A 10,371-nucleotide genomic window follows, 5' to 3' on the forward strand; every position below is an offset into this window, starting at 1 on the left:
CCCACTCCAGTAATCCTGCCTGAATAATCCCATGGACAGAAGAGTCTGGCGAGTTGCCGTCCATGAGGTCACAAAGAGTTGGACACAGCTAGGCAACTAACACACACACATAAAGAGGGAAAATAGGGGAGGGACCAAGCATGTGCTCAAATTATCAGCAACATGGTTCATACACAACATTTATTCAAACTTAGGCTCTTCTGAGTACAAATGCCTAGGAGAGGCCTTTTCTTTTTCATTTTGATTGACTTAAAGTTGGGAGAATTGTACAGACTCTAGGTGCATTTTAAAATTGAGTTAACAGTGATTGAATCATCCTTGTCTATTTAGAACTCACCCATTAATTGCCTTCCGAAGTTTCAATTCCTTGGCTTGCTTCAGAAAGACCATAAACAGCAGCCTCTATTGCAAACCCCTTTGTAAATGTAGGTTTTTCTGAAGCTTCTGCAAAGCTGGGACTCCTATCATCATCTTGATCTTTTCTGACTGGGTCTTAGAAGTACTGTGAATGTGGGGGCATGTGCTGTGCTGTGCTGTGCTGTGCTCAGTCACTCAGTGGTGCCTGACTCTTTGTGACCCCATAGACTGTAGTGCACCAGGCATGCTGTCCATGGGGATTCTCCAGGCAAGAATATTGGAATGGGTTGCCATGCCCTTCTCCAGGGGATCTTCCCAACCTAGGAATGGAAGCCAGGTCTCCCGTATTTCAGGCAGATTCTTTACCATCTGAGCCACCAGCGAAGTCCTTGGGGACATGTGAGGCAGCTCAAACTCTGCCCTACAGAGGCTCATTCACCGTTAGTCTTCTTTCAGAAGTCTTCTTGCTTCTTATTAGTGTTGCTTTTCAAACCTATGGCCTATGACTGTTTCAAGAAAGTCAAGGTAAATTTTTCTCCAAAAGTTGAATTATATTTTAAAAATTCACTGGATTCATTCATTATTTAAAAGTTTCATGACAAAAGATCCATATATACATAGATTATATATATATGAATCACTTTGTGCTGTACACCTGAAACTAACATAATATTGTAAATCAGTTATACTTCAATTTTTTTTAAAGTTTTCAAAGTAAATAAGTAAGTAAAAGCTGCGTGACAAAGCAGCAGGCAGTTATCTGCTTTGAGAATGTTGTCTGTCTCCAGGCCCCTTCCCCGTCCTCGAGTGAGTTGTACATAGTGGGGTGCACCTGCACACCCCACCAGCCTTTTCTATTTTGAGGCTCTCCGATGTCTGCATTCCTGCCTCGGTCAACCTGTCAGGGGCGCTCTATGGAGTTCTGTGGGACCACCTCCAGGAAGCAGCAAAGAGATTCTTGAAAACATGCCAAATGGAAAACACAGTGACAGCTCTGGATTTCTTCCAGGGCCCAGACAAGAAGCACTGCACATACAGTCATTTCTTCCCAGGGACTTGAGAAAACACAAAAAGAAGTTACTAATGTCTCTCAACTCTTTCCACAGGGTCAGAAGTAAACAGACCTAGAAAAAAGCATGTATTTCATATGGACATTTTCACAGGACATTTGCAGGAAGTTAGACTCATGGCTTCAGTGGAGTGAAGAAAGGCCTGGACAAGAAACCAGGAGGCCTGGTCTGCAGTTCTGATGGTGTCACACTGCAAGCGATCCCTGGTTGCCAGGAGCCTTAATTCCCCCACTACAGAAGGGAGGGGGTACCCACTTTTCTCAGTTCCCGCGAGGACAAAATGAGGTTGACTGAAATATACATCAGTTGTAAAGACGCTCTCAGTCATATATATGCAAAATATCATTAAGAAAGATCTCACGAGGCATTTTCCTGAAAGGGACATCCAAACATTCTTGGAAGGTTTCCAAGTAGGAAAGTGTTGACATTCAAAGTTTTTTTTCCTTTTTTGAAGAAACAACTTAATTGTGAGAGTCGTCCCCTTGAGATGTCCATTTGCTGTGGCCCAACCAGAGACTGTAATGACTGCAGATCATTACTGGAATAATTCACAGTTAAGGGACCAGTGGTGCTCTCATGGGATTATTTCCCCAAATTAGGGTGTGCAACTTGGGTTACAGAACTAAAAATGTGTAACTTCAGAATATTTCCAGTCATTGGAATGCTCAGATCAGATCAGTCGCTCAGTCGTGTCCGACTCTTTGCGACCCCATGAATCGCAGCACGCCAGGCCTCCCTGTCCATCACCAACTCCCAGAGTTCACTCAGACTCACGTCCATTGAGTCAGTGATGCCATCCAGCCATCTCATCCTCTGTCGTCCCCTTCTCCTCCTGCCCCCAATCCCTCGCAGTATCAGAGTCTTTTCCAATGAGTCAACTCTTCGCATGAGGTGGCCAAAGTACTGGAGTTTCAGCTTTAGCATCATTCCTTCCAAAGAAATCCCAGGGCTGATCTCCTTCAGAATGGACTGGTTGGATGTCCTTGCAGTCCAAGGGACGCTCAAGAGTCTTCTCCAACACCACAGTTCAAAAACATCAATTCTTCGGTGCTCAGCCTTCTTCACAGTCCAACTCTCACATCCATACATGACAACAGGAAAAACCATAGCCTTGACTAGATGAACCTTTGTTGTCAAAGTAATGTCTCTGCTTTTGAATATGCTATCTAGGTTGGTCATAACTTTCCTTCCAAGGAGTAAGTGTCTTTGAATTTCATGGCTGCAGTCACTATCTGTAGTGATTTTGGAGCCCAGAAAAATAAAGTTTGACACTGTTTCCACTGTTTCCCCATCTATTTCCCATGAAGAGATGGGACCAGATGCCATGATCTTTGTTTTCTGAATGTTGAGCTTTAAGCCAACTTTTTCACTATCCACTTTCACTTTCATCAAGAGGCTTTTGAGTTCCTCTTCACTTTCTGCCTTAAGGGTGGTGTCATCTGCCTATCTGAGGTTATTGATATTTCTCCCGGCAATCTTGATTCCAGCTTGTGTTTCTTCCAGTCCAGCGTTTCTCATGATGTACTCTGCATAGAAGTTAAATAAACAGGGTGAGCCTACAAATTCCAGCATTTTCTCCCTCATCCCATATGTCTTGGAAGAATACAACCTCGAGAGAAATGAGGAAGCTGGACAAATACTCCCATAGAAATGCATGTAATTATGGGGTCTCTTCCCATTCAAGAACTTGGCTTCAAACAGACCATTGATATACGACAGAAATAAAACATCACAACTTCAAATCACTATACTTATTTAAACTAGGGACATTATGTTCCTAGTGGTGGACTGTTAGAACTAGAAGGGATCTCTTCTATGGAGATAAAAAAAACATTATTTATAAATGATATTGCCTAAGTAGGGAGCCCCTAAGTAATTACATCTATATTAGCAGGTTTGTGAAAGTGAAAGTGAAGTCGCTCAGTCTTGTGGGACTCTTTGTGACCCCATGGACTGTAACCTACCAGGCTTCTCCATCCATGGGATTTTTCAGGCAAGAGTACTGGAGTGGGTTGCCATTTCCTTCTCCAGGGGATCTTCCTGATCCAGGGATTGAACCCAGGTCTCTGGCATTGCAGGTAGATGCTTTACCATCTGAGCCTCCAGGGAAGCAGGTTTAGTGCATGATAAATCTATTCAGACAATCAATTTAGTTTTTAATACAAGCCACCAATTGTTAGAAATTCTTGCTGAACTCCATCGCTGCCAGGCTGATCAGCTGAAGAGACTGAGCTTTCCCATGTCTCAGAATGAGTTTGGTGGTCATAGAGCTGCAGGTTTGAGAGGCTGCTTTGCACATCCTTTGCAAAGGACAGACTCTGATAAACTCCTTTTAAATCCTGGCTTCTCCATTTGCTACTCATGTGAATCTTGGTTTTTTTCACGTGTAAGATGGAGATAATGATGGTAATTATGACAACTTTCAATATGGCTACTTGGTTCAAATAATACACATGAAGGTGATCTATAACTAGAAACTCCTGAGGGTTGAACCATCACTGTTAGCTGGCTCAGTGAGAGCACAGACTGAAGCCATGTTACCTGGGTCTTCCCCTTGTAACTGTACAACCATGAGCCTCTCCAGGCCTCAGCTTCTTTATCTGTTAAGTGGGGATGACAACAGAGGTTGTAGTAAAGGTGAAATGAATTACTACATGTAAAGATTTCAAAATAGTTCCTGGCACGTGGTATTACTTTTACTGTTTTTTCATGTGTGCCCAGAAGAAAGGTGTCTTAAAAAGGAAGCAATCTTAAAGATGATCTGGGCCATTTCTCATTTTGGGAAAGACAACTGAGTCCTGAGGTGTTTCCTTTGGTCACAAAGCTGGCTCATCAAGGGTCTCCGGGCTTACAATTCTACATTTCTCCCATATACTGCTCTACTTTGGGGATATAGGCCTCTATGAAGACTCTGTTATCCCCACTGGCTAGCCAAAAGAATCATGAATTGCATAAAACTGTAATTTTTATAGATGAGAAAAATAATAGTGTGACTATAAGAAGCATGCTTAAAGTGGCATTGGTCTGAACCATCTGCAAAAGGAAATGACAACCCACTCCAGTGTTCTTGCCTGGAGAACCCCAGGGATGGGGGAGCCTGGTGGGCTGCAGTCTATGGGGTCGCACAGAGTCAGAAATGACTGAAGCAACTTAGCAACACAGTCACTGGAGTAACCACTAACAAGTTACATAGTGAAGCTGACCACTTTCTCCATTCCCTAAAGGCTCAAAAGAGTGCTCTGTGGGTCAGAATCACCCTGGACCTTGGTAGAAGGGCAGACTCTCAGGCCCTACCCCAGACCTTACTAAATCAGAACCTACATTTGAAAGCCATGAAATTAAAAGACGCTTACTCCTTGGAAGGAAAGTTATGACCAACCTAGATAGCATGTTGAAAAGCAGAGACATTACTTTCCTAACAAAGGTCCATCTAGTCAAGGCTATGGTTTTTCCAGTGGTCATGTATGGATGTGAGAATTGGACTGTGAAGAAAGCTGAGCACCGAAGAATTGATGCTTTTGAACTGTGGTGTTGGAGAAGACTCTTGAGAGTCCCTTGGACAGCAAGGAGATCCAACCAGTCCATTCTGAAGGAGATCAGCCTGGGATTTCTTTGGAAGGACTGATGCTAAAGCTGAAACTCCAGTACTTTGGCCACCTCATGCGAAGAGTTGACTCATTGGAAAAGACTCTGATGCTGGGAGGTATTGGGGGCAGGAGGAGAAGGGGACGACAGAGGATGAGATGGCTGGATGGCATCACTGACTTGATGGACGTGAGTCTGAGTGAACTCTGGGAGCTGGTGATAGACAGGGAGGCCTGGCGTGCTGCGATTCATGGGGTCGCAAAGAGTCAGACACGACTGAGCGACTGAACTGACTGACTGACATTTGAAAGTTCTTTTTAGAAAGATTCCTCTTTTTTGCTCATCTATAAAGGAGGCCAAGAAACAAGCGGCATATTCTAGACCCTCCTTTACAGCTCAAAAATGCTCTAAACTCTTTTCTCCTTGCCCCTCTACACCTCCCCACCTGCAACCTCCCAAATTTAAAGAACATTTGAAGGGGAAAAGAGGTTACAAAGGCAGCCTGAAGGTCAAGGTGAAGGCAAAATGGACAGGACATATTTCTATTCATCAGGGATGCTAGCTTCTGGGGATCAGGAAGTCTCTGCAGGATGTTTGGATCAAATGATTGATGGGGGTAAAGCCCCTTTAACAAGAGTCTGGAAGACCCAGGTGCTGGTCTCATCTCTGTCCCCGGAAGAGCTGGGCAACTGTCAGGTAGGAAAACCTAAGTCACTGACCCAGTGTCCCCCTTTCTATAATGAAGGAACTGGTTTACTAAATATTTTTAATCTACATTATCAGTCTGTGAAATCAGTTTTTCTTTTAAATTTCCCTATTATCTAACTTAGTAGTGATGTATCGGTGTGAGTTTCTACTAGCTTCTCCAGCTCTAACCCTGGACTCTGGCTGCTGAGCAGGACAAGTGTGCTCTGGTTAAAGTCTTGCAGTCATTACCAGGATTCCCATAGGCGTGGAGACCTGAGTGATCTTTGTACTTAGCTTATTTCCATCATCTTGTGTTAAACAATTGATGGAACATATTCACTTTGAGCCTGAACCTGCTTAAAATAGCCACCTGTTCTCAAAGACTGTTCACTCTGGGAGAACACACCTGAGCCATCGTCCACTGACCTCCCCACTGTGCATGTGTGGTGACCAGCCCAAGGCAACAGAAAGAAACCTAGTAAATTCATCTTTAAGAGGCTCTGCCTGCTTTTCTCTGGATTTGACCCCAGTTCTCTAAGGCTCCAGCCAAGGTTCATGGCTACAGAATATAAAACCCCGATTCTCAGTCTTTGGGCTCAACCTGTACACGCAGAGCACCACAGAGCTCTTGGTAAGCATCGGCTGCATAAAGGTTGTGCGTTCTCATAGACATGGAGGTTTTAGGAGTCTAAAGCAGACTTTCAAAAGGGTTACACAGAGCTTTTGCTGTCAAACACTTGCAAATCATTTTCCCTCCACAAAAGCCTATAAAATGTCAGCGTGTGAGCATCTCTGCCCATGGGGCTGCCCCTTCCATGGGACTTGGGTAGTAATTCACTGCTGGGGATCTATTGGCTCCTGGACCCCAGGAAGGCTGTGCATGTTTATCACCCTCCAGGCAAAAATTTTCTGGAACTCTCTGGGAGAAGTGCAGGTCCTTCTACTACCTCTATGGCACTGAACATACTTCTGCGAAGGTGTTTTTATTAAGTAAGTGAGCTCAACACAGAAATATTAGTGGGAGCTAGTGAAGTACCTCAAAATAAAGCAGAGTGAGTGAAAAAAAAAAAAAAAAGAGCCTTTAGATAATAAGATTCTAGTTTTCTTTTTTTCCCCCTTCCTCTTTTTTTGAGGAGCGAGAGCATGGAAAGCAGGCATCAACCTCTTTTTTGGAACAGTTCTGTGTGTGAACTGTAGATCCATGTGCTGAGAACAGCCCGAGGGAGGCGGTGACAGCATGGACCTCATTTCCCTGCTGCTACCACGTGAAGGAAACAATTCGTCATCTTGCTGCCCCAGCCCTAATCAAGGCTTCTGGAAGACTACCATGAATTATCAAGAGAGAAGTAGAATTTATTTTTATTCATAAATGGGCCAAAGAGGAGTATGGTCAAGTTCAGAGGAGATTAACGCAAAATGATTGATGAGAGGCACATCCAAGTTTTCCCACACTCATTGCTCCCTATTGGACTAACACAATATTCTCAAAAGCATTGGAAGGACTGATGCTGAAGCTGAAGCTCCAACATCTGAAGCTGAAGCTGAAGCTCCAACATGCTGAAGCTTTGGACATCAGATGCAAAGAACTGACTCATTGGAAAAGACCCTGATGGTGAGAAAGATTGAGGGCAGAAGGAGAAGGGGACGACAGAGGATGAGATGGTTGGATGGCATCACTAGCTCAATGAACGTGAGTTTGAGCAAGCTCTGGGAGACAGTGAAGGATAGGGAAGCCTGGTGAGCTGCAGTCCATAGGGTTGCAAAGAGTTGGACATGACTGAACAACAATATTGCTCCCTATTTGACTAACACAATATTCTCAAAAGCAGATGAGGACAAGAGCACATAAGTTTTCCTCTAGAAAGGGAAATCTAACCTAGATCACTCTAGTGTTTTAATTAAAGTGCATTCCAAGTGTAAGTTCAGCTGAGAAATTTATTCCTGCCTCCAGCCTCTGTTCTCTGCCTTAACCACATTTTCTAGGCACCAAACACGGAGTAAGGAGAATTGCCAAGTGACTGCTTGGTCATGGGTCTCTCTGAAGTTCCTTTTTCCCAACACTTACTGCATCTGAGTCTACAGGTAAGAAAACTGAAAATGATCTTCAACAATGAAAAGCTCTTATGGAATTTTGGGCCATAGTGTTGAACAATGGAAAGAATGTGGTGGCTGTAACTAGATGTTATTTTACTTTTACATTGAATGGGTTAAAAGAAAATTTTAAAAAGTAGAAATTTTTAAGCCTAGAAAATGTTCACAGATAAGGATGATGGAGAACATACAGGACTCCCAGAAATAGATGGAAATGAATTTAAAAATCTAACCTTTATATGTGTTTCCTTCTTTTAAAGCTGTTTTTGCTTTTCTCTTCCCTGCAGTTTTCACATACAGGGCAAACATTTGTGAAAAACTTAAATCCCAAAGGACTTTAAACAGCTATAACATGTCAAAGAGGCAGTTTCATTTCTAGAAATCTAAATAAACTCATTTCTTTTAAGGCCAGGGAAATGACAATAGCATAAAATAACTGGCTTGCTGTCCATACTACTGAGCACGTATAAAGGCTCCTGTACACATACACAAAGACACGCACAGATCTCATTGAGCCAAAGTCAGAACAAAATATAAGAGCTTACTTAATGACTTGGAAGACCATTAGTTTTACTTGGAATTGGACAAAAAGAGAAAATATAATCAGGTCTTAAGTACCAAGGCCAGTAAAAAAAAAAAATGCTGTGATCAAGGATTTTTTTATCTTCCTCCTTATGTGGATTTAGGAAGCCTCCCATATCTGTCTCCCATAAGATGACAAAATGAGAATTATTCATAGGGAGGTCTCCTTAGTGTTCCTCAATTTTACGTGGATTTTATTTTCTTTTATTGAAGTATCAGTTCAGTTCAGTCGCTCAGTCGTGTCCGACTCTTCGAGACCCCATGAATCGCAGCATTCCAGGCCTCCCTGTCCATCACCAACTCCCAGAGTTCACTCAGACTCACGTCCATCGAGTCAGTGATGCCATCCAGCCATCTCATCCTCTGTCGTCCCCTTCTCCTCCTGCCCCCAATCCCTTCCAGCATCAGAGCCTTTTCCAATGAGTCAACTCTTCACATGAGGTGGCCAAAGTACTGGAGTTTCAGCTTCAGCATCATTCCCTCCAAAGAAATCCCAGGGCTGATCTCTTTCAGAATGGACTGGTTGGATCTCCTTGCAGTCCAAGGGACTCTCAATAGTCTTCTCCAACACAACAGTTCAAAGGCATCAATTCTTTGGCGCTCAGCCTTCTTCACAGTCCAACTCTCACATCCATACACGACCACAGAAAAAACCATAGCCTTGACTAGACGAAATTTTGTTGGCAAAGTAATGTCTCTGCTTTTGAATATGCTATCTAGGTTGGTCATAACTTTCCTTCCAAGGAGTAAATGTCTTTTAATTTCATGGCTGCAGTCACCATCTGCAGTGATTTTGGAGCCCCCCCAAAAAAAGTCTGACACTGTTTCCCCTGTTTCCCCATCTATTTCCCATGAAGTGATGGGCCCAGATGCCATGATCTTCATTTTCTGAATGTTGAGCTTTAAGCCAACTTTTTCACTATCCACTTTCACTTTCATCAAGAGGCTTTTTAGTTCCTCCTCACTTTCTGCCATAAGGGTGGTATCATGTGCATATCTGAGGTTATTGATATTTCTCCCGGCAATCTTGATTCCAGCTTTTGTTTCCTCCAGTCCAGCATTTCTCATGATGTACTCTGCATATAAGTTAAATAAGCAGGGTGATAATATATAGCCTTGACGTACTCCTTTTCCTATTTGGAACCAATCTGTTGTTCACGTTGTATTAAATATATTAAAATACACGGATCTTACAGCTCAATGAATTTTCTTCCAAATATCACCCATATCAAAACAGAAAACATTGCTGTCATCTCAGATATTCCCCACATGCCCATCCCAGTCAAACTGCTCCTCACAGAGGTCCCTACCAGGCGGTAAATTTCATTTGTACAACACCAAGATAGGAACAAAGATTTCTGAAATGTGTAGGCCATTTGTACTTTCTATAACTCCAGAATGGATTACTGTCACACAGCAATTAAAGTATTTACTCAACAGATATTCAGTGAGCACAGTGGCAGTCACTAGTTTAGATACTTGAGGGAGATCAGTGTACAGAATAAATACAATCTCTGCCCCCCATGGATGTTATAGGCTACTGGGGGTAGATTAACAATAAACAATTAATACTGGATTGGCCAAAAACTTTGTTCAGGTAACATTTACAGAAAAACCCTAGACTTTTTTGGCCAACCCAATTTAGTAAATTATAGAGTATGTTAGACATACTATGTCTGTTAGTATGTTAGGCTTCCCTGGTGGCTCAGAGGTTAAAGCTTCTGCCTGGAATGCAGGAAACCCAGGTTCAATCCCTGAGTCAGGAAGATCCCCTGGAGAAGGAAATGGCAACCCACTCCAGTACCCTTGCCTGGAGAATCCCATGGAGGGAGGAGCCTGGTAGGCTACAGTCCATGGGGTCGAAAAGAGTCGGACACGACTGAGTGACTTCACTCACTCAGAGTATGTTAGAACATTTAAGCACTGTAAGAAAAAGTGTAACAAGGCAAAAGAGATCAGAACTACCAGGAAGCGTTAACAGGCATTTCTGTTCTATCCT

The 10,371-nt window shown here is 43.0% G+C and overlaps 1 non-coding gene across 1 annotated transcript; it reads left to right on the forward strand.

Annotated features, from left to right (window-relative positions):
* Positions 1 to 10,066: 10,066 nt before the first annotated feature.
* Positions 10,067 to 10,139, forward strand: TRNAS-GGA. The gene has a single exon. It is a non-coding gene; the product is annotated as a tRNA-Ser (tRNA).
* Positions 10,140 to 10,371: the final 232 nt, after the last annotated feature.

The sequence above is a fragment of the Bubalus bubalis genome, chromosome 3 (genome assembly GCF_019923935.1).
Source record: "Bubalus bubalis isolate 160015118507 breed Murrah chromosome 3, NDDB_SH_1, whole genome shotgun sequence".
Lineage (NCBI taxonomy): Eukaryota > Metazoa > Chordata > Mammalia > Artiodactyla > Bovidae > Bubalus > Bubalus bubalis.